Source organism: Theropithecus gelada, chromosome 1, assembly GCF_003255815.1.
Source record: "Theropithecus gelada isolate Dixy chromosome 1, Tgel_1.0, whole genome shotgun sequence".
In the NCBI taxonomy this organism is placed as follows: domain Eukaryota; kingdom Metazoa; phylum Chordata; class Mammalia; order Primates; family Cercopithecidae; genus Theropithecus; species Theropithecus gelada.
In genome coordinates this window covers 153,408,081-153,432,830 of record NC_037668.1, presented here as the reverse complement: position 1 = coordinate 153,432,830, position 24,750 = coordinate 153,408,081, and the positions used below count along the sequence as shown (strand labels likewise).

The 24,750-nt window shown below is 45.3% G+C and overlaps 1 long non-coding RNA gene across 1 annotated transcript; it reads right to left on the bottom strand.

The window, feature by feature from the left end:
• Nucleotides 1-1,929: 1,929 nt before the first annotated feature.
• On the bottom strand, nt 1,930-24,509 carry LOC112612059. The gene is made up of 4 exons (XR_003116802.1): nt 24,270-24,509; nt 19,984-20,040; nt 3,560-3,637; nt 1,930-2,123 (listed from the first exon to the last, which is right to left on the bottom strand). It is a non-coding gene; the product is annotated as an uncharacterized LOC112612059 (long non-coding RNA).
• Between the last annotated feature and the right edge of the window lie 241 nt (nt 24,510-24,750).

The following is a 24,750-nucleotide window of genomic DNA, read 5'->3' as shown; positions in this document are numbered from 1 at the left end:
GCAGGTGGATCATGAGGTCAAGAGTTCAACACCAGGTTGGCCAACATGGTGAAACCCCATCTCTACTAAAAATACAAAAATTAGCCGGGCGTGGTGGCGTGCACCTGTATTCCCAGCTGCTCAGGAGGCTGAGGTGGAAGAATCACTTGAACCCAAGAGGCGAAGGTTGCAGTGAGCCAAGATCATGCCACTGCACATACTCTAGCCTGGGCGACAGAGTGAGACTCTTATCAGAAAAAAAAGAGCAACTTTTTTTAAAAAAAAAAAAAAAAGATAAAATCATGACTCTCCTACAGGTATAAAATGAGCACATTGCTATGGTTTGAATATGTCCCCTAAAAAGCGTATGCTGGAAACTGGATTCCCAATGCAACAGTGTTGGGAGGTGCAGCCTGATGGCAGGCGTTTAGGTCGTAAGGGCTCCACCATCAGGAATGGATTAATGCTGACTGTGAAAAGACTCGCTGCTGCCAGTCTGAGTGCTCACTCTCATCATGTGATGTCTTCTACTGTGTTATGATGCAGCAAGGAGGCCCTCACCAGATGTAGCCCCTGAACCTTGGGCTTTCCAGCTTTTAGAACTGTGAGCCAAATACATTTCTGTTCATTACAAATTACTCAGCCTGTGGTATTCTGTTATAGCAGCATAAAATGGACTAAGACAGACAGGTTAGGGCTTCTCTTTTCTTTTCTTTTTTTTTTTTTTTTTTTTTTTGAGACTGAGTATTGCTCTGTCGCCCAGGCTGGAATGCAGTGGCACGATCTCGGCTCACTGCAACCTCTGATTCCTGGGTTCGAGTGATTATTCTGCCTCAGCCTCCCAAGTAGCTGGGACTACAGGCACATGCCACCATGCCCAGCTAATTTTTGTATTTTTAGTAGAGATGGAGTTTCATCATGTTGGCCAGGCTGATCTCAAACTCCTGACCTCGTGATCTGCCCACCTCAGCCTCCCAAAGTGCTGGGATTACAGGTGTGAGCCACCGCACCCAGCCACATGTTAGGGATTTTTAAAACTCAGAACTGGATTGAATTTGGGCTTTGCTGCTTACTAGCTGTATTAAGATAAATGCATTTTTTAACCTATAAAATGGAGATAGATACCACATGGACAGCAGTGAAGATTAAACGAACCAACCTATGGCTATGAGGAAGATTTCTGATGCAGGTAACAGAGCCCCCAACTTAGTATGATATAACACAATAAGAAATTATTATATGACATGCTAGGAAGTCCAGAGATATCTCAGGCTCCAGGGGAGAATACTCAGTTCCAGCCTCCTGTAGGTGTTACATTCATCCTTAGGTTGATAACAAGATAACTGTAGGAATTTCGGGAATCTCATCTAGAAAAAAAACCAGAGAGAAAGGTCATCTCTTTCTGTGTCTCTTTCACAGAACCTTTCTTTTCCAGAACTTTCCTTCATGCTTCATTGGGCAGTGTTCTGTTATTTGACCTTTCCTCAACAAGTCCTTGGCAAGGGAGATGGAAATATCATGACTGGCTTAGACTAATCAATACTTACTTTTGGAATTGGAATGGGGTCACCTTTCTCTGGGTTTCAAAAGGAAATAATAGATGCACAAAATTGGGGTTCTGTTAGCTAAAAAGGAAGAATGGAGAAGTAGAAGTTGGGTAGGCCACCCGTAGGTTCCACTACTATCTGCGAATGCTCAGTATAAAGATTAATACCCAGCAGGTATATGTCCAAGAAATGTTAGTCATCACTTTTCTCAGTGACACCTGAATGTGATGTAAAAGACTGGTTTGAAGGCACATCTTCATGCAGTTCTTCACTCAGAAATCAAGTCATCTGACAGGTGCCGATGAAAATTTTTTCAGAAACTTCAGATGGACAGCTTCCAGAAGTAGATGCTGGCTCTTCACAACTTGCCGCACATTGCACAGCCCATTACGTTGCCAAGCAGGTATCTTGGGATTGGTGGGTTGCTCCTTCTGCTTAGAGGCCCCAAGCATCTGGTGTTTCTCTCTTCTGTGTTGGCGGATCCTCTGAACTTTGATACAGTCTTCATTCCACAATTGGCAAAGAAAATCTCCTCTGGGATACAGCCCACACACGCCTCACGCCTGGGGAGGCATGACTCCCGGCCCTGTCCTTTTGCTTCAAATGAAATATAATAAATATGAAAGGAAAACAAAAGACAGGCAGACAAAAAGCAGACTCAGACAGAATGAGAAAACACATATATGCTCACAAAAGCAAGGGAGAACAAAAGGAGGCAGAGGGCAGACATCTCTCTGTCCACTGGAGCTCTGAGGAATCAGAATTTCTAAAGCTATTTTTTTTTTCTTTTTGAGACAGAGTCTCGCTCTTGTCCCCCAGGCTGGAGTTCAATAGCATGATCTCGGCTCACTGCAACCTCCGTCTCCAGGGTTCAAACGATTCTCCTGCCTCAGCCTCCCGAGTAGCTGGGATTACAGGTGCCCGCCACCACGCCTGGCTAATTTTTTTGTATTTTTAGTAGAGAGGGGTTTCACCATGTTGGCCACGCTGGTCTCGAATTCCTGACCTCAGGTGATCCGCCCTCCTCGGCTTCCCAAAGTGCTGGGATTATAGGCCTGAGCCACCATGCCTGGCCTCTAAAGCTATTTTTTAAAATGTAAAGATTTATGACTTATCCTCTCCTTCCTGATAGCCCTCTTTTCAGCAGCTGCTTTATTCGTCTTGAGGCAGGAGGATGAACAAAGGATCTTTCCTCCTCAAGAAACACCCCCTCCTTCCTCAGTTCCACACCCCTGCCCTAGGAATCCATGACTCCAGGAAATATTTTCAGATAAAACAATTCCAGTTACTGGAAAATTGCAAGGCTTTCCTCTGTGGGTTTACAACAGCCTGGCCTCTGACCCTGGCCTCTGACTTAGTAAAAGAGATTTACTAAGTGATAGTAACACCTTTTATGTACTCAACGTGAGGCAAGTCACTTTATCCGTCTCAATCCAGGCTCCTCAGGCTCATAATGGTGAAGGTTGGAATGGATTCGTGGTTTTGAGTGTGTGTACGTATGTATGTATGTACATGCATATTAAACTATGTACATTGTATATAGTTTATGTATATGACCCTCCTTCACAGGGGCTCTGTCCCCTTGGCAATGACTTAGCTCCTTCCCTGCCGCACAGGGGCACCTGACTCAGTACAGTCTCTTCTTCCTACAAGGCATCTAGCTTAAAGGACTTGCCTCTCCTCCTTTTACGTGGGGAGCTATTACATGTTAAACAACAGAACATTATTTCAAATGCTGACATCTTATGTGGCACTTCAACATAAAAACAGGTCAAGGCAAGGGCTTTAACTGAAGGAAGGTGAGCATGGAAGGAGTGGAGGAAGAGCAGAAGGAATCTTTGAAATCCTTATCTTTGGCCACAGCAGCCTCTTGAAGTATGGCCCCAGGTGGGGCTTCCCAGGGCAATTTGATAACCATTGACCTAGCTGCTCTCTAAGGCATTGTAGATCTAAAACACAAAGGTCTTGCTTTGCCTTTATCAAAAAGAAAGTCTGATTCCTCCCTTGTGGATTCACACAGTAACACAACATACCTTGAAGTGGAGAAGGATGACAAGAACCAGGAGGGCAAAAATTCCCTTCCTAACCCCGTTTCTATCTTCTTTGGAATTCTGAAAAAAAATAAATAAATAAATAAGAAAAAAGATAGTGAATGGTACAGGGAATAATACAACTCATACCACCTGTAAGGTTAGCCAAGACAAAGTACAAGAGAGAGACCCGAGGTTAGGCGAGGAAGTTTATTAACCTGCCGGCTGCCCGCTTAACAGTCAGAAAGGAGGCAGCCCCAAACTTACAGAATGAGGAGTTTCTATTGGGGAGGGGAGTTTGACGGAGTTCTTTGGTGTGGCCACATCCCCGGGTTGTTTGCTGGTTAATTTTGCCACATATCACCTTGTGACGTTTATTACAGGAGGGTGTAGTTAGTTTGTTTACGCAGCAAGGTCTGGTAAGTGAAGTCTGCGGGCTTCACCAAGGCACCTAGATAAGGGCTTAGAAATGTAAAGCGGCTTGTGGGAAGGAGAAGAGTTGCAGAGCATTACAGGGAGGGGTGGGCAGCTTGGTGAGGTTTGAGGAGGAGTGTCGGCAGTACCAAGAAACTTTTGGGGGCAGTTTGTTTCTAACACCACCCATAATCATAAAATGACAATTTGACATATTTGTCTCAGATAACTTTTTTATTTACTTTTATTATTATTTTTTGAGACAGGGTGTTGCTTTGTTGCCCAGGCTTGAGTGCCATGGCATGATCTTGGCTCACTGCAACCTCTGCCTCCTGGGTACAAGTGATTCTCCTGCCTCAGCCTCCTGAGCAGCTGGGATTACAGGCCCACACCACCACACCTGGCTAAGTTTTGTTTGTTTGTTTGTTTGTTTGAGACAGAGTTTTGCTCTTGTGGTCCAGGCTGGAGTACAATGGCACGATCTCGGCTCACCACAACCTCCACCTCCCGGGTTCAAGCGATTCTCCTGCCTCGGCCTCCCGAGTGGCTGGGATTACAGGTATGCACTGCCACACCCAGCTGATTTTGTATTTTTAGCAGAGGCGGGGTTTCACGATGTTGGTCAGGCTGGTCTCGAACTCCCAACCTCAGGTGATCCACCTGCCTCGGCCTCCCAAAGTGTTGGGATTACAGGTGTGAGCTACTGCACCCAGCCGATGAGTTTTTTTAAAGTAAAGAAAACCTGGCAGATGAAGTTCTCTTAGTTCATCACTCTAATCCTATTTTCCTCCTTCTCTCTTCAGTTAAACGCTATCATGACTGACGAATGCCTGCCCCCAATTCCCCCGCCCAAAAGATGTTCACTTACCAACCCCTGGAACCTGTAAATATGTTGCCATGGCAAAAGAGATTTTTGCAGATGTAATTAAATTAAGGATTTTGAGATGGGGGAGATTATTCTGGGTTAGCCAGCTGGACCCAATATAATCACAAGGGCATTTATTGGAGGGAGGCAGGAAGTCAGAGGCAGAGAAGGAGATGTCATGGTGTTGCATGAGGTTGGTGATGATGAAGCAGAGGCTGGTAAGATGCATCCAAAAGCGAAGAAATGCAGGCAGCCTCCAGAATTTGGAAAAGGCAAGTATTCTCCTTTAGATCCTCCAGAAGGAACACAGCCCTGCTTACCAACTGTAGACTTCTGTGTTGTTTCGCACTATTACATTTGTGCTGATTTGTTACAGCAGCAATAGGAAACTAATACAGTGAGTTGGGTGAGTTTCCATTTGCTCCATGCATGTTTTTGTTTTGTTTTGTTTTGTTTTTTTGAGACGGAGTCTCGCTCTGTTGCCTAGGCTGGAGAGCGTTGGCACTGCAAGCTCCCCTTCCTGTGTTCATGCCATTCTCCTGCCTCAGCCTCCTGAGTAGCTGAGACTACAGGCGACTGCCACCACGCCCGGCTAATTTTGTTTTTGTATTTTTAGTAGAGACGGGGTTTCACCATGTTAGCCAGGATAGTCTCGATCTCCTGACCTCGTGATCCACCTACCTCGGCCCCCCAAAATGCTGGGATTACAGATGTGAGCCACCATGCCTGGCCTCCATGTTTTTTATTTGGACTAGTTGGATAGACACAGAAATACAGAAGATAATTTTGTTTTATGTATTTTCTACAGTTACCTGATGTTTTTGAGAATATCCACTTGACATGTAAATATCTAATTCATCCAATTTAATTGCAATATAGTATTTTGTCATATGACTATACCACAGTTTGTTTATGTAAGTCTCTAAAATGGGCTGGGCATGGTAGCTCATGTCTGTAATCCCAGCACTTTGGGAGGCCGAGGCAGGCGGATCATGAGGTCAGGAGATCAAGACCATCCTGGCTAATACGGTGAAACCCTCTCTCTACTAAAAAATACAAAAAATTAGCCAGGCGTGGTGGTGGATGCCTGTAGTCCCAGCTACTCGGGAGGCTGAGATAGGAGAATGGCATGAACCCAGGAGGCAGAGTTTGCAGTGAGTCAAGATCACGCCACTGCACTCCAGCCTGGGTGACAGAGCGAGACTCCATCTGGAAAAAAAAAAAAAGCTGTCTTAGTCAGCTTGGGCTGCTATAACGAAAAATCATAAACTGGGTGGCTTAAACAACAATGTATTTCTCACAGTTCTGGAAGCTAGGAAGTGCATGATCAGGCACCAGCAGATTTGATGTCTGGTGAGGGATTTCTGGTTCATAGATGGTGCCTTCTAGCTGTGTCCTCACTTGGTAGAAGGGAGGAATGAACTCCCTTGGGCATATTTTACGGAGACACTAATCCCATTCATGAGGGCTCTACCCTCAGGACCTTATCTAATCCTAATTATCTCCCAAATATCATCTCCCACTCTCGTCACATTAGGGGGTAGGATTTCAATACATGAATTTTGGGAAGCCTAGAGCATTCAGTTTATAACAATAACAAATGTTTATTCTACTTGATTCTGTGGCTAGTTGGGTGATTCTTCTGGTCTGAACTGGTTTGGTTGGGGCTGGATGGTCTAGAACGGCCTCGCTCATATGTCTGGCCTCAGTGGAATCCCAGGACTGTGGGTATGGCTGGAGCTTCTTTCTGTGTAGTGCCTCTCGTCTTCAAGTAGTACTGCCAGGAACAGCTTGTTGATATGGTGCCACAAGGGTTCCCACAAGCAAGAGCCTCTGTTGGCATGACATTTGCTATCATCCCATTGGCCAAAGAAGGTTATGTAGCCAAGCCCAGATTCAGCAGGTAGAAAAACAGACTCTACTGCTTTTTGAGAAGAGGGGCAAAATCACATTGCAAAGGAGTGTGCATGCAGAGACAAGATAAATTGGAGGGTATTACCGTAACAACCGAATGTAGCTGATAATAAGAATCCAGCTTCCAGTGTGCTTAGAAATCTCAACATTCATCTCAATTCAAAAAGTATGCTCATTTTCAACTATGGTCTCTGCATGCCAGTAAAACTTAACTTATTTTGGCATGCCAGGCTACTTCCCCCAGGAGCCTTTCCCATGCTGTTTGCTCTGCCTGGAATGCTCCTCCCCTCTCCGTGCCAGGCTAATTATTATATTTCCTTTAAGTCCCTTCCTAAAGTCACTTCCTTAGGGAGCCTTTCCTGACTCTTCAGACCAGGCCAGGTCTCCTGTTCTACACACTCAGGGCACTACAGATGCTGTGTTTACAGCACGTACCACCACTGTCATGAATTACTTTGTTGTACAATTATTTATTTAATATCAATCTCTTTCTCTTTCTCTCAACCTCAACCAAAGGAGCTCCAGGGCAGAGACTGGGTCTATCTTGTTCACTGCTGAATTCCTAGCATCTAGTACGATGTCTAGCATGGAGTAAGTGCTCAGAATTGGAGGAATAAATGGATGAGCCTATGAATGAATGGCCTGCAATGTGCTCAGCATGGAATAGACCTGCTTAAAAACCTGTTGGAGTAGCAGATATGGAAAACTGCAACCTGGTGGGGAGTGAAGACTGGGTCGTACAAAATGATTGAGAACAACTCAGAACCAAATAGAGGGTGAAATACCAGATGCTGGGCTGCAAATGCCATGGAGACTGGGAAGAAGGGATTAGGATAAATCAGGTGGTCACAGAAGGTCATAGCGGGTAGCACTTGAGTGAGGTCCAGAGGAAGAGCGGGATTTAGAGGCAAGGATTTAGAGGAGGAGCAGGATTTAGAGGCAGTTTGTAGGGAGGCTAATATATTAAGGTCATGAGTTTGCTCATCTGTAGTTCCTATTCTACTCAAATCCTCATAAGCTCTTTATCATAAGAGAAAGTAGGCAGGAGAGTAAGGGGAGATGGTTCAGTGGAGCCAGTCCTACTGTTATTGAAACAGCTCCTAAAGGTTATGTTTCAGAGGAAACTGCAAAGTTGTGTCATCCACATAAGCAAAAAACGGCTCATTTAGAGACCAGAGAGATTCCTCTGAGCCACTGAAACAGAACAACAGTAAACATCTGCTTCTACTCTTCTGGAAACATTGTGGTCTGGATGCTCTGTCTGTCACTCCTCTGCTCTTTTGCTTTTAACTATTATGAAAACGTCCAAACCTACATGAAGAAAAGAGTTTAAGAAAGTCCATCACCAACTTCAAAAAACATCAATGCTTCCTCACATTTGTTTCATGTCTCTCCGTCTCAACCCTAAGTTTTTTTCTCCTAAAGCATTTTAGAGCAAATCCTAGATACCATGTTATAGCACTCCTAAGTACTTCAATACAGACATCTAAAGGAAATAAGGGCATATCTTATGTAACCACAACACCTTTTCATACCCAACAAAATAGAGTATAATTTGTCAACATTCTTTAACACCTAGTTCATATTCAAAATTTCTTGATTGTCTAAAAAAATGTCTTTTTGCAGTTGGTTTCTTTGACTCAGAATCTAAACAAGATCCTCACATTAATATCTTTTAAATCTCTTTTAATCTAGACTGTGGATGTTCTCTTTCAGCTGGGGCTTCCTTTACCAACAGCCTGCCTCAGCCCTCACAGTCCTTATCTCGCTCCTGGATTGGCAGGGAGCTGAAAGATCAGAAGCAGGAGGAATGAAGTCAACATGGGGAGAGCACGGGAGGGATGGAGTGAGTATCAGATGCCTAAGATGTTATGAAGAAAAATCCTAATCAGCTTCAGAAGAAACAGATTAGAATAAGAGACTCTTAAGAACTGGAGTTGACCTGCATGCTCTCCTAACACCTAAGAATGTCAAGAATTTACAGAGATTATAAGAGGCTGATTCCTGTGGGCAAGAGAGGAAAGGCAAGAGAAAGGAAATCAGGATGAATCTAATGGACAACACACAAGCATAAGCAGGACCTAATTTACAGGGCCCAGTACAAGATAAAAATCTCAGAGCCCTTGTTCAAAAATTATTGGGAATTTCAAGATGGCAATAGCAGTGCATCAAACCAAGCAGAAGGCCCTTCAAAGCACAGAGACCTGTGTGACTCCACAGGTTACATGACTGCCTTTGTGAAACTGGCCCTGTGCAATGGGTGGCCGAGTCTAGGAGGCCCCAGGGAGTTGTCCTACAAGGTCATGCTCTACCAATGCGTGTCTTGTTTGCATTTCAGAGACAAGCAAAGGCAGTGGAAATTGTTTCCATATCTTGGAGTCACCGCAAGCATCTCGGACTTGTCAGGATGTCTAGGGATGGTGAATGGCTTTTAGAGGGTCATAGAGATCCACATTGCATAATTCAATTCCAAACCATGGATAGTGGTGGGTTTGGACCCTCTGGCCTTTATGCTTGTCTCTGTGAGTATAGGCTCTAGAGCCAGAATGCCTGGGGTCATAGTCAGGCTCCATCACTGTGTAACCTTGGCCAGTTACTTGTCCTCTCTGTGCCTGTTTTCTCATCTATTAAACGGGGTTAATAAAGACACCTACCTCAGGCTGGGCGCAGTGGCTCACGCCTGTAATCCCAGCACTTTGGGAGGCTGAGGTGGGTGGATCACGAGGTCAGGAGATCAAGACCATCCTGGCTAACATGGTGAAACCCCATCTCTACTAAAACTACAAAAAATTAGCCGGGCACGGTGGTGGGCACCTGTAGTCCCAGCTACTCGGGAGGCTGAGGCAGGAGAATGGCGTGAACCCGGGAGGCGGAGCTTGCAGGGAGTAGAGATCACGCCACTGCACTCCATCCTGGGCGACAGAGAGAAAATTTGTCTCAGAAAAAAAAATAAAATAAAATAAAATAAAATAAAAATACCTACCTCAAAGGATTGTTGAACATTAAATTGGTGTATTTTTGCTGCACATGGCAAGCACGATGCGTTTGTTAAAACAGGATAAATCCAGCGGCTCGAGCTGTACAGGTCCAGGCAGATATCTGGTAATGGTGAAACTTTCAGGATGAACAGACTCTGCTTTTCTAGGGGAGAGAGGCTGTGCCTACATCCTGATCCAGCTTCCCAAAAACATACACAATGGTCATTCACTCAGTAAGTGTTCATCAAGTGCCTACCATGTATCAGGCACTCACTGAGTGGAGAGTGAGCCAGGCATGGTTCTGATCCTTAAGGTGCTGACCTCTAGCATAGGGAGGGCTCCACCTGCAAAGTCAGTTGTGCCTCCAGGTCTAGGAGCAGACCTGGTTCCAGGTAGGAGGAAGGAGATACTCTCAGCCTGTAGCCCATTAACAAGGTAGTTCTGCAGCTCGTAAGCATGGTTTGACTTCAGTATCCTGAGTCCTTGTTCCCAGTCTGCTTTATGATATTCTGCTCTGACCAAACACCTGCCTAATAATTCAGCATTTCCCATCTAAGATTCAGTATTTTATTTCCTGCCCCAAAACTCAGACACTCCCAGTCTGACTTCTAATCCCTGCTGTTGAAACCCCTGAGATGCTGTTACCTGCTTGGCTCCTCCCCTTCTTTGAAGGGGTTCTCAGGATCTTGAATTAAGTTTGGGCCACCATTGGTTAACAGTGATCATGTCGTTGTTAAGAAAGACAATGGGGAAGGTGGCTGGGGCACAACACCAGGACTTTTAATGGCCTTCTCAGGCTGGCCTGGGCCCGTGTGTGTCCATCTCTCCAGTAACTAGTCTCTGACCCTGTCCTCATATCCTGAACACCTGGCCACTCCTTGACTGCACAGCTGCACAGATTAGATTCCCATCTCACCAACACTCAAGCCCAGGATCTGAAGGATTCCGGTAGGGGAGGCTGCAGGAGCCCTTAGGAATGTCAGTTTGACATTGAAACAAGTTTTTTTTCCCCTCAACTAACAAATTCTTGGCCCTCTGCTAAGGCCTTTGAGGGGGAGTTTGTGGCAGGATGGCCATGGGAGGATAATGCAGGGTCATGGAGATGGAAGGAGGGTCATGGATAAAGACACCAGCTGCTTTCCTTTGGCTGACATCAACCCTGAGGCCATCCTGAAACTGCTCTACTTGGCAGCCTGGAGACACTGCATAGAATACCACCATCCCAGGCCGGGCGTGGTGGCTCATGCCTGTAATCCCAGCACTTTGGGAGGCCAAGGCGGGCAGATCACAAGGTCAGGACTTCGAGACCAGCCTGACCAACATGGTGAAACCCTATCTCTACTAAAAATGCAAAAATTAGTCAGGCATGGTGGCATGCACCTGTGATCCCAGCTACTCAGGAGGTTGAGGCAGGAGAATCGCTTGAACCTGGGAGGTGGAGGTTGCAGTGAGCCGAGACCACGCCACTGCACTCCAGCCTGGGCGACAGAGCAAAATTCTGTCTCAAAAAAAAAAAAAAAAAAAAAAAAAGAAAAAAGAAAAAAAAGAAAAGAAAAGAAAAAAAGAAAAAGAAAAAAAAAAGATTACCATTATCCCAGCTGAAGGCGTCCAGGCAACTGGACTCTTCAGATAGCTGGTGATAACAAGTGGCAGGTGGAAGCCAAGGGAGAATTTTTCACATATCCTTCATCTTCCCCAATCTCATTTTAGAATTTCTGAAGTAGTGACAGCTGGGGGCAAAGAAGTTTCTCCAGGGTCACTTTGGAAGAAGCAATGTATATTAATTTTCTCCTTACAGCCACTGAACTATGGCAGGTTAGAGAGTGGCAGGTCTTGTTGATGAAGTATTAATTTTACTGCAACAGGCTGGTCAACATGGTGAAACCCCATCTCTACTAAAAATACAAAAATTAGCTGGGAGTGGTGGCAGGCGCCTTTAATCCCAGCTACTCAGGAGGCCGAGGCAGGAGAATCGCTTGAAGCTGGGAGGCGGAGGGTGCAGTGAGACAAGATCATGCCATTGCACTCCAGCCTGGGTGACAGAGTGAGACTAGGTCTCAAAAATAAATAAATAAATAAATAAATAAATAAATAAATAAATAAATAAATAAATTGCTGCAACAGCAGAGAGCCAGACCCCACAAGGGTGATGGCAAGAAAATTGGCGAGGAATTCGATGTGTAAATCTTGGGTTGCCTCTGAATCTTTTGGCCCTGGGAAGGGAGAGCAGAGCCCAGCCTGAGAAGAGGCCGAACAAGAGGACAGACAATGGGGAAGGAGACCAGGGCACAGTGCCAGGACTTTTTATCCTATTAGGCCACAGCATTCCTGTAACTTCTGAATATACAACCTAAATCTTTTTTGTTGTTGTTTGAGATGGAGTTTCACACTGTCACCTGGGCTGGAGTGCAGTGTGTGTGTGTGTGTGTGTGTGTGTGTGTGTGTATGTGTATATATATAGTATATTCTAGGATGCAGGCAGGGCACAGTGGCTCTTGCCTGTATTCCTAACACTTTGGGAGGCCAAGGCAGGAGGACCACTTAAGCCCAGGAGTTCGAGACCCACTTGGGTAACATAGCGACACCTGCCTCTACGAAAAAATTCTTAAAAATTAGCTGGGTGCAGTTGCAGTGCACCTGTAGTCTCAGATACTTGGGAGGCTAAGGTGGGAGGCTAAGGTGGGAGGATTGTGTTGAGTCCAGGAGCTTGAGGCTGTAGTGAACCGTGATGGTGCCACTGCACTCCAGCCTGGGTGACAGAACAAAACCCTGTCTCTAAAAAAATTTTTAAATTATCAAATTAAAAAAATTTTGTCCTGCTAAACTATAATATACTTTAGGGAAGTCACATTTTTTATTCTCTCCCACCCTTCCATTGGCCCTTTGCTGTTGTTTAGGAGATAATGTTGATTAATTTGTTGACTGACCCTTTAAGATATCAACATCAATTGTTTTAAAATCTTAGTTTATCGAAAAAATGTTAGCCTAAAGACTGACTCCATTTGTCCCTCACACAGAAGCCAAGAGTTTCTATAAGATTTAGGTTGTATAGGCTAGGCACCTATATATCTATATATACATATGTGTGTGTTTGTGTGTGTGTATCTCTCTCCAGGAAGAGAGAAATGTAATAATTTATAGGTAATATAGAATACATTGTTCTGTGGTAGCAGAACTCTTTCCTATGGAGTGTTGAGGATGACTTGGAAATAGCAGAATTTGGCCTTGCTGGTTGGGGAACTTAGATTATGAAGCACCTACTAGGTGCCAGGCACTGGGCTAAGAACTGGGAACACAAAGATGAGCACTTCATGGGCTCTGTCCCCAAAGGAGTGCTCACAGACTAGTGTGGGTGGCAGATCTGTGAACAGAGAACAGAGCAGAGCCCTGAAAAGAGGAGTGATACCTGTGTGGCTGGGAAGGTGAGCAGGGTGTATGTGGAGAGAGAGAGAGAGAGAGAGAGAGAGAGAGACAGAGAGAGAAACTTCCAGAGGGGCTCCACCGAGGAGGTGGCATTTGGGTTATGTTTTCTCTGTGGGTTTAGAGGAAGAGCATTTTAGACATGTGGACAGTGAGTAGAAAGGCACAGGCAGATGCCACACGGGAAAGACAGGCAAGCATTCAGAGGAGTCCATGTGACTGGGAGAAAGGCTGTACATACCATGTGGTAGCAGACAGTCTGGGAAAAGTGGGCAGGAGAAAGGTCATGAGGGCCCGGGTACCAAATAAAGTATGCATTTCTTTTTCTTTTCTTTCTTTCTTTTCTTTTCTTTTCTTTTTTTTTTTTTTTTTTTTTTTGAGACAGAGTCTTGCTCTGTCACCCAGGCTGGAGTGCAATGGCATGTTCTCAGCTCACCGCAACCTCTGCCTCCTGAGTCCAAGCAATTCTCCTGCCTCAGCCTCCCAAGTAGCTGGGATTACAGGTGTATGCCACCATGCCTGGCTAATTTTTGTACTTTTAGTAGGGACAGGGTTTCACCATGTTGGTCAGGCTGGTCTTCAACTCCTGACTTCAGGTGATCTGCCTGCCTTGGCCTCCCAAAGTGCTGGGATTACAGGCATGAACCATGAACCGCCACACCAGACCAAAGCGTGCATTTCTATCTTTTGGGAGATCGAGAGCCGGCCACTATTTTTGAGCAGGAGAGGAGTGGGTTCATGCTTACCTTTCAGAAAGATGCTTCACTGGGAGAAGGGGGTCTTATTGCTCCAAGAAGCCAGAGAAAGGGAGACCAGCTGTGGGGCAGGTGGATTGGCTGGGGGTGGGGGCACTGAGGCTTTTAGGCAAGGAGATGGCAGCAGCTCCCAGGAAGCCCACAGCTGTGTGACTCGCAAGAGGGACTGCAGACAGGAGTACTCTTTGAGGTGAGGGAGACTCTTAGAGAAAATGCCCTGTGAAAGCCATTTATTTTAACAAATACTCTTCCATTGCTCTGTTTTTATTCCCCTCAGATGCAACTTTCCTTCTGGGATTGTGAAAAGGGGTGTCATTTCTGAAGTTTGGGTAAAATTTCCTTTTCCTCTCAGTGGATTCTGTGTAGCAGGAAGCATGAGTTGATTTCAGCTTTTTGTCTTCTGAGACCTACTTCAGAGTGTGTTGCTGCTGGTCCGAGGCTGAAAGGAAGGTCTGTGATGTCACAGGCTGCGAATTTTCTAGAAACATGTTCCGAGATCAGCTGGCACAATTGTGTTTGTTTTAAAAACAAAAACATCTCAGGGGCAGTCCCCACAGTCTGCATAACAGGACCCTTCACCCCACTGCCTCGATGGTTAATCCCAACAACTCAGAACATCCCACTAACCGAGGTGTTATGAGGTAACTCTCTCCTCACAGGAAAAACTACTCTGTAAGAAAAGGGCACTGAAGGAAGTGGCTTTTGTTCTAATGCCGAATTCCAGGGAGGCTGGTGCTTGGAATGCTTACCTCCTCCTGACTTTTTACATGATTTCTCCAGTTCTTGCATTTTATACACCAAAAGCAAAATGCAACTTGACCCTGGACTGTTACATGGTGGCCCTGCCAGCCTGGCTGTGGAACTCAGGCTCTGCCGTGCACAGGCTGGTTAGTCAAGAGACTGGAGCAGAGGGCAAATAAGGTCGAGGTCATGGTTGAAATTCCTATAGAGGCCAATTGGCTGGGCACACCCTGCCCTCCACTCTCTCTGGCCCTGTTCTACAGGGGACTGAGTAAGAGGGTATAGCTGGCTCAGTGCAGTCCAGCACCACTTTCTTAAATCGCATTGCACGTCCTGAATGGCCAGTAAGCAATACAGACTTCAGGCACAATGAGACCTTGCTTAAGCAGCCCTCTGGAAGAAAGCACCATTATACCTTTCAGCTGTGACTTTTTTCAGCCTTCATTAGTGATGTGGAACAGCATTGATTGCAGTAACTTTTCTACTAAACAGAAACTTTTGTCTGCTGCTCCAGTCAAAAATACCTGCTTTACAGCTTTAATTTGCCCCACAGAACTGCAGGTCCGTAAGGTGAGGCCATTTCCCTTCCCCACTTCCTCTTTCCATGCCCTTTCCTCACTCACTGATGGCCTCTTCTCTTCTGGCAGCACCCGAAGCCTTTTTTCTCCCTATCAAAGCAAGAAAGGCTCTTAGAATGGTTGTTTGCACGCACAAGTTGACAGACTGCCCTTCATGGCAATGATTCCTGTTACCATTACTTCACCCAGACATTGCATGTCAGCGTTTTTTCTAGAAGGTTGTCAGTAGAAGCTGGCAGTTAAGAGTGGGTAGTTTAGAACCAGATCAAAGCCAGGCTAGGATCTGGCCCTGACAGTTACTATCTGTGTGTCTTGGGATAAGAACTTAACCTTGCCAAGCCTCAGTTTCCCTCTCTGTAAAGGAAAGCTCATACTGCAGTTATTGCACGCTAGCTCTCAGCATTGCCTGGCACATGACAAATGTTAGTTATGATTATTAGCTAATTGACACACAGAAGACTTTATTCTGCTAAAGGCCTTATTACAACTGGCTAGCAAGTGGAGATAATTTTTTATTCAGACTTTTTTTTTCTTTTCTTTTCTTTTTTTTTTTTTTTTTTGAGACGGAGTCTCGCGCTGTGTCACCCAGGCTGGAGTGCAGTGGCGCGATCTCGGCTCACTGCAAGCTCCGCCTCCCAGGTTCACGCCATTCTCCTGCCTCAGCCTCCGAGTAGCTGGGACTACAGGCGCCCGCCACCACGCCCGGCTAGTTTTTTGTATTTTTAGTAGAGACGGGGTTTCACCATGTTAGCCAGGATGGTCTCGATCTCCTGACCTCATGATCCACCCGCCTCGGCCTCCCAAAGTGCTGGGATTACAGGCTTGAGCCACCGCGCCCGGCCTTTTTTTTTTTTTTTTTTTTGAGACAGAGTCTCGCTCTGTGCCCCAGGCTGGAGTGCAGTGGTGCGATCTCGGTTCACTGCAAGCTCTGCCTCCCGGGTTCCCGCCATTCTCCTGCCTCAGCCTCCCGAGTAGCTGGGACTATAGGCGCCCGTCACCACACCCGGCTAATTTTTTGTATTTTTAGTAGAGATGGGGTTTCACTATATTAGCCAGGATGGTCTCGATTTCCTGACCTCATGATATGCCTGCCTCGGCCTCCCAAAGTGCTGGGATTACAGGTGTGAGCCACTGTGCCCGGCCTCAAATTTTTTATTATAAAAAATTTCAAATGTATAGAAAAGTTGAAATAATAGTACAGTTGACACTGAAATCCCTCATCTAGATTCTACAGTTATATACATGTTACCAAATATATGTTTTTTACTAAACTATTTCAATGTAAGATACAGACATCATCCCTAAATACTTCAACACACATCTCTTGAAAATAAGAACATCCTTTGATGTACTCACAGTAACCTTTATTACACTTAAGAAAATTAATGATAATTACCTAATATCCCCTGGTTCCCAATTCCCAAATCATATAAAATTTTCCAAAATGTTTCCCAATATGTCTTCTAACAGATGTGTGTGTGTGTGTGTGTGTGTGTGTGTGTGTTTAAAAATTTCAGTAGCTTTTGGGGTACAAATGGTTTTGGGTTATGTGGATGAATTATATAGTGGTGACGTCTGAGATTTTCATACACCCATCACCCAAGTAGTATACATTGTACCCAATATGTAGTTTTTATCCCATACCCCTCTCTCATCCTCCCCCTTGTGAGTCTCCAAAGTCAATGCACTTTGGATGTTTTTTTTAAACAAGATCCAATCAAAATTCTTACTTTGCATTTGGTTGTGATGTCTCTATTTTATTTTATTCTAGAGCAGTAGGTGTGGGGAAATTTTGAGAACAACATTGTTACTGAAATCAGCTATTGGCTGCCAGGTGGAAATGGCTGCTGCCTCCACTGAGGCACACTGGGCCACATTTATTAACACAGGCTCTGTGATATGGTTGCATAGTTTGCTTTGCTGAACTTGTTGGTTACTAGCTTTACTGCTTAATGACTGGACATTAGAGACTCTTCTGTTATTTTTATATTCCCACCACCTTCACAGCACCTAACACACAGGTGGTCAATAAAAGTGGATGGAAGGGGCCGGGCACGGTGGCTCATGCCTGTAATCCCAGCACTTTGGGAGGCCAAGGCAGGCAGATCACAAGGTCAGGAGTTCGAGACCAGCCTGACCAACATGGTGATCTCTACTAAAAATACAAAAATTAGCCGGGTATGGTAGCATGCACCTGTGATCCCAGCTACTCGGGAGGCTGAGGCAGGAGAATCGCTTGAACATGGGAGGCAGAGCTTGCAGTGAGCCAAGATTGTGCCACTGCACTCCAGCCTGGGCGACAGAGCAAGACTCCATCTCAAAAAGAAAAAGAAAGTGGATGGAAGGAAAGGAGGCGAGGGGAAGAAGGAAGAAAAAGGAGAATGGGAAAGAGGCAGGCACTGGCAGGCACCTTCTTCCATGCAGAGTGGGTGCTTGGAGAGTCACACTGTGCCCTCCTGGGAAGCACCCACCCTACTTTGATTTGGGGAAGATGATTCCATGTGGGATGTGCCTTTTGTCCAAATAGGCCTTCTTCCTTCACATTCTCCTTTCCCTCTTTCCCACCCTCCTTACCTGAGCACTAGTTGGGATCCCTCAGACCTTCTGCTAACTTTAACTTAGTCTTTTCCTCTCTTCCCATATACAAGATTAACATTTGACATTATTTTAAAAGTAATCTATAATAGATTATCTTTTCCTACAATCACACTCATTTTCCCAATTCCTTGGAAGGTAATTCCCACATAATTTATGATCAGTAATTAAATTCCTGACCACAATGAATCATGAGGAATATATACTGTGTTCAGAGGGATGGAGTGGTATCCATAAGGGAGCATCTGCTGAAGGGAGAGAGTGGACACATGGGGGTTAGCCTACAAAGCCAAGGGGAGCTGTCCTCCAAACACAACCAACAGAGTTCAGCTCAGGTTTAAGGGTCAAACTATTGCTTCTATTCTGTGTGGAGAGAACAATGACTGAATTGGCTGGAATAGACCAAAGTTGGTAAAGTGAACTTTCTCCACATCTCATCTCTAATCTCTAAAATTTTGACTTAAACAAAATTTGAGTTAAAAATTTTGAGCAGATATAGGGAATGAATGCAAGAAGCTCTTGATTATCTATGTGGTGGACAGGCTTATTTTCATTCCAGGCTGTCCTACCACTCTACCACTTCTCCGTGCTGAGAAGTAGTTGGCGTCTATTCAAAGTACACAGGCCATTTAATTATTAATCAGAGCAAAACATTATTAGGGAAGTTAAACTGTTGAGTAGGGGTGTGTGTGTACACATGTGAATATTTTCTTGATTATCCGGCTATTCTGTTTTGCCTTTTGCCTTTCTGGGTTCCTGCCCCTCTCCATTTGTGGTGATACCTGTAAGGTGATTATGTCACTGAATTCCTAAGAGCTTTTTGGTCCCTCTCCCATTCTCCTTGGATGTGTGTGGAAATGTTTGTCAGCAGGGGCGGACCAGGGAGGGTTCATGTACACAAGAAGTGACTGACCTTGGCCGCTGAGTGGAGCATGTATTTGTGACCAGGAAAAGGTTCAGTGTTTGTGTTTGATGATAGTTTTATGTCCTGCTGTCAGTACATAGGACTTTATAGGGGTTTCTGATGACCTAGGGCTCCAGGTACCATCATGATTATTTGGCCAATGATTTTAATGGGCCCATATAAACTTATTCTGTTTTTATATTAATAACAGAGAAGGAGATGTTGGAAGATTAAATATAGAGGAGGATGGGCTTTAGCTTCACTGTTCAAGGCCATTGGGAATTATTCTACAGAATTCGATCCAGCCTATTCTCATTATTTCCTTCTTCCTATGACTTTGATTCTTTCCTTATTCTTCCTTCCTCCTTTTTCCTTTCTTCTTTTTCTTCTTCTTCTTCTTTTTTTTTTTTTTTTTTTTTTGAGACGGAGTCTTGCTGTGTCGCCCAAGCTGGAGTGCAGTGGTGCAATCTCGGCTCACTGCAAGCTCCACCTTCCAGGTTCACGCCATTCTCCTGCCTCAGCCTCCCGACTGGCTGGGACTACAGGCACCCGCCACCATGCCTGGCTATTTTTTTGTATTTTTAGTAAAGATGGGGTTTCACTGCGTTAGCCAGGATGGTCTTGATCTCCTGACCTTGTGATCCGCCTGTCTCGGCCTCCTAAAGTGCTGGGATTACAGGCGTAAGCCACCGCGCCTGGCCTCTTCTTTTTTTCTTCCTTGCTTTCTATCGTTCTTTTTCCCTCTTCCCTTCCTCCTCCCACCTTTATTTATTTCTTTCAACATGTACTGCATGCTTACTATATATTAGGCACAGTCTAAATGCCAGAGATGCGGAGATGAATAACACATGGCCCCATCCCTCCTGGAACTCAGTTTAGTGTGGGAGGCAGATGGAGACACAGATCATTCCAGTACTGTGGTTAACAACAGAGATAAGTACAGGGTGAGCTCAATGTAGGGGTCCCTAATCCAGCTTGGCTTGGAAGAGAAGGCAGGAAGCTTCCTGGAAGAGATGATTGGCAGATTGATTGGGAGTGGCTGAAAGAGGAGCTGGGCTCAAGGCCTTTACCAAGCAGGCCAGGCCATTCACGTGGTTTATGAGCACTGGATAAAGGGATCCAGTATAATAGGATGAAGGGCTTTGGGGGTGTGGGTCTTCCATGAGATATGACACCAGATTTTGATGTCACTGGATATGGTTAGGACCACAGGGGCAGGGCAGAAATGATGTCTACTACTCTGGGAAAGTACTAGTGACTTACCTCTGAAATCTGGGGACATTCTAAGGTATCTGCTCAGATGGTTGATCCTGGGGAATCCTGGAAGAAATGAAAGCTGAAATGAAAGATCACTCTTGAAGGCCAGTACATGACATATATGTGCTCAGGGGTGAAGAGTCATGTAAGGCGAAATGGGCGGTGGGTAGTCAAGGTGTGAGTGAAGATCACTGCTCACTAGAGTGGGGCAAAGAGGCTTGGGGAGGTGGAGGAGGACTCTTGGCTTCCTGAAAAGAAGGCCTAACTTGTGCTATGCCCAGGACTCTGGAGGAGTTTTTGGGCCAGTAGACAGGCAAGTGACCACAACAGTTCTTATGCCCCACAAGGGCAGAGCCTTACATTGGCAGCTCCCTGAGTTACTTGAAGCAGGAGACCTTTTATAACCTCAAGAAGACAAGAAGAATTCTGTTGAGGGAAGCTTAATCCCTGCTCTTTGGAGATCTCGGCGTGATAGTAGAAAAGCACATATGAGCTAGAAAAACATAAGTATCACATCCGATGATACCAACTGCAACAATGGTAATAGCCACTGTGTATTTAGTCTCTACCCTGTGGCAGGGCTTTTCATGTATTACTCAACCCTCACAACTACATAGTGATATACAATGATAAATGATATTATCATTCCCTCCATTTTATAGATGGGGAAATCAAAGTTTAGAAAGGTCACAGGTAGGGAGTCATAGAATCACATTTGAATCCAGATCATTCTAGCTCTAGAGCCCCTGATCTCAACTGCTGTTCTTACTGTGAATAAATACTCAGTGCAGCTTCTCTTTGACTTGACCATAGGACCACAGCCTACCTGAAACGGTAGAATAGAGAGACCCTAGAGACTGACAAACTGCATTTCTACAGCACTACTAGTTATTATGAAGATGGATAATCTAAAATTTTCTATTTCTCTAACATGTAGTCTTAGGACACTCAGTATTAGCCAGGAACATATGATTTAAGGGGAAAAATATGGATTAGAAAATAATTGCTCTGAAGTCTACTACTTTGGTAGTTGTTATGGAATGAATGTTTGTGTCCCTCCAAAATTCGTAAGTTCAAGACCTAATCCCCAACCTGGTGGTAATATTAATAGATGAGGTCCTGAGAGCAGAGCCCCATGATTGGATGAGTGCCCTTATAAGAACAGGAAGAGAGACAGACTAAAGATTTCTTTCTTTCTCTCTCTCCATGGGTATACACCGAGGAAAGTCCATGTGAGGACATAGCAAGAAGGCAGCCATCTGCAAGCCAGGAAGAGAGCCCTCACCAAGAATCACATCTGCTGGTACTTTGATCGTGGACTATAAGACACCTCCAGAACTGTAAGATAATTGATATCTGTTGTTTGAGCCACCCAGTCTATGGTATTGTGTTACAGCAGCCTGAGCTGACTAAGGCAGTAGTTAATATCAGCAGCAGGGTGATCACACTCTCTGAGTGTGTGTCTGTGAACTAGATCCTCTTAGTCAAAAGGGTTGTTGACTGTGTCTTGAGACCCTTCACTCTCTATATTAGTTTTGGGTGTTCTTTTTCTCATTGGTATTTATGAACAATTTACATAAAAATGACTTTTAAAAAACCTTCTGGAAAAAATATATTAGTTGGTTTATGATTCTTCAATAGATGAGAAATTGGGCACTCCCTGTCACCTGTGGCCCCCAGGGAGGCAAGAAGATAGCTTTTACAAGTGAGAGGAGAGCTGGGATCTGCAGAGACCACTGGACTGCCTACCTCCCTCCTCGCTCTGGGAGTCTTCCGTGGGTCTGAGGGAGGCACAGATCATCTCTACAAGCTGTCTGGGCTCCCAGGTATTTGCTACAGGGGGTCTCATGTGTTCAGAGGACCCGAAGCTATGGTACCCTTGAGGCTGAGGAGGAAGGTGTACTTTCTCCCCTGTACAACAGGCATGTGGAGAGCTGTGGCTTGGGAGGAGAATACCAGTGTGCCTCCCACTTCCTTAGCAGCCAGGCCTCCCTCCCCAGAGGGGCTGCACCATTTCTCAACTAGTGGCAGCTCATGAAATCCTCAAATAGGAGGTGTATTAGTCAGGGTTCTCTAGAGGGACAGAACTAATAGGATGGATTTATATATAAAGGGTAGTTTATTAAGAGGATTGACTCACACAGTCACAAGATGAGTCCCATAATAGGAGTAAGGAAGCCAGTTCGAGCCCCAAAGCTGAAGAACTTGGAGTCTGATATTCGACGGCAGGAAGCAACCAGCATGGGAGGAAGATGTAGGCTGGGAGGCTAAACCAGTCTAGACTTTTCACATTCTTCTGCCTGCTTTTATTCTGGCCACACTGGCAGCTGATTAGACTGTGCCCACCCAGATTGAGGGTAGGTCTGACTTTCCCAGCCCACTAACTCAAATATTAATCTCCTTTGGCAACACCCTCACAGACACACCCAGGAACAATACTTTGCATCCTTCAATCCAATCAAGTTGAAACTCAGTATTAACCATCACAGGAGGAATCTGCAAAGATCATTTAGCCCAGTGCTTCTCAGTTCATAAAGTTCAGGCATCTTACCTGGGAACTTTGTTAGAAAGGAGTTTTTTTGTTTTTTTTGTTTTTTTTTTTTGAGACGGAGTCTCACTCTGTCGCCCAGGCTGGAGTGCAGTGACATGATCTCGGCTCACTGCAAGCTCCACCTTCCGGGTTCACGCCATTCTCCTGTCTCAGCCTCCCAAGTAGCTGGGACTACAGGCACCCGCCACCAAGTCTGGCTAATTTTTTTGTATTTTTTAGTAGAGACAGGGTTTCACCATGTTAGCCAGGATGGTCTCAATCTCCTGACCCCGTGATCTGCCCAACTCGGCCTCCCAAAGTGCTGGGATTACAGGTGTGAACCACCGCTCCCAGCTGAGAGGAGATTCTTATTCAGGAGGTCAGGGTGGGGCCTCAGCATCTTTAACAAGTTCCCAGGTGATGCTGCTGCTGCTGATCTGGGGACCACACTTTGAAGAGCAAGAATTTACTCTATGTCAAGGTAGGCTACATTTCAGTGACCATCACAGTCAAGTAAGAGTCCATCCTGCTACAGAGAAGCAAATACTCTTCTTCAGCAGCTTTCTTACCTTTTAGAAGTCATTATACTTAGCAAGCCCAAATCCCTTTAGTTTCATGCCCATTTTGTCAAGTTCTCCTCTTAGCAGAGATAGAGATGCAAAGTAGCCCTCTCCCATATCATAATCCTTAGTTATTTAAAGACTGCTAAGTCAGATCTATTTTTAAAAGCACCACTTCTCTCTCTGTTCTTATGCCTGCGTTACCCAGGTCGGTCAGTAGGAACGAAACTCCTGGGGCACTCTTCACTGAGGACTTGGCACTGGGAACATTCATGATCTGCTTATGCAGCTGGAATCTCCTCACATGCCCAAATACTATTCTTTCTCAGTTCTCTATAGTAAAGGGACGGCAGAGTTATGAAAGTCAAAATCTGAAGAGGAGTGAAAACCTCCACTTAACCTTTAGTATCATAACTCCTCTTCTCAGAACTCGATCAAGGTGTTTATTCACAGGTAACAGTGACCTGGTTTGGGTTTTCTCTTTCCTCCCTGGCTCTACATGTCTCATGGTCAAGAGAACTTGGAAGCAAAAACTTAGCCATCTACCATAGCTAAGCGAAGGAGTCTGAATAATCCCCAACCAGGCCTGGCCCGGTGGCTGACGCCTGTAATCCCAGCACTTTGGGAGACCGAGGCAGGCAGATCACGAGGTCAGGAGATCGAGACCATCCTGGTTAACACGGTGAAACCCTGTCTCTACTAAAAAATACAAAAAAATTATCCAGGCAGGCATGGTGGCAGGCACCTGTAGTCTCAGCTACTTGGGAGGCTGAGGCAGGAGAATGGTGTGAACCCGGGAGGCAGAGGTTGCAGTGAGCCGAGATCACGCCACTGCACTAGAGCCTGGGGGACAGAGTGAGACTCCGTCTCAAAAAAAAAAAAAAAAATTAATAACCCCCAACCTGAATGAGAGTCCACAGGTTGGATCCGAAGTACCCAAGTCTGTGATCGAGAGTTCTATCCTCCTGAACTCTCTGCTTTTTTTCTGCCCCAAAAAGGACTACCGTCAGGTCTTTGCACCTTTGTGTGACTTTAAGTCAACATGTTTCCTCTCTCCAGGACACTTTCTCTCCAGTATGGAATGAAATTTGTCCTTTGTTAAAGAGGCTAATGGTCCCAGGTGACAGGTTATTTTATGTATTATACCTGCCTAGGATGGCACAGTAGACATTGCCTACCAGAAAGAAGGTACTGCCACTTACAGGTTCACAGTGATATCCGGGGTGGAAGGGAGGGCTCTTCCAGAAGAAAGCAAGGCATCCAGGAGGAGACCACCAAGAAGGCCTGTGTCCTTTGCAGGTTTCTGGGGGTGCAGGGTTATTCAGAAGTCTGCTGTTACCCTGACCCCATCGTCAGCAGAACTTCCTCCATCATTTCAGAAGGTAAAATGAGACAGCTAGAGCAGAGGACGAGATGGCAACTTCTGTTTTGCTTTTTTTTTTTTTTTTCTGACAGCCAGTGTGTAGGGAGCTCTGTATGGGGAGTGTGACTCACCAGTATTGGTCATGACTCTGGGCCCAGGATTCACAAGTGTTCCAAAAATAGCAACCGGCCGTGGTGTACACCCACAGCGCAGTTAGACATTTCCCATTGAAAACACTCAATGGGAAACCTACACGGAGAAAGGGAAGGTTAAAAGAGCTGTAATTACAGTTCTTCTAGTTAGCCTAGAGAATATCTTCC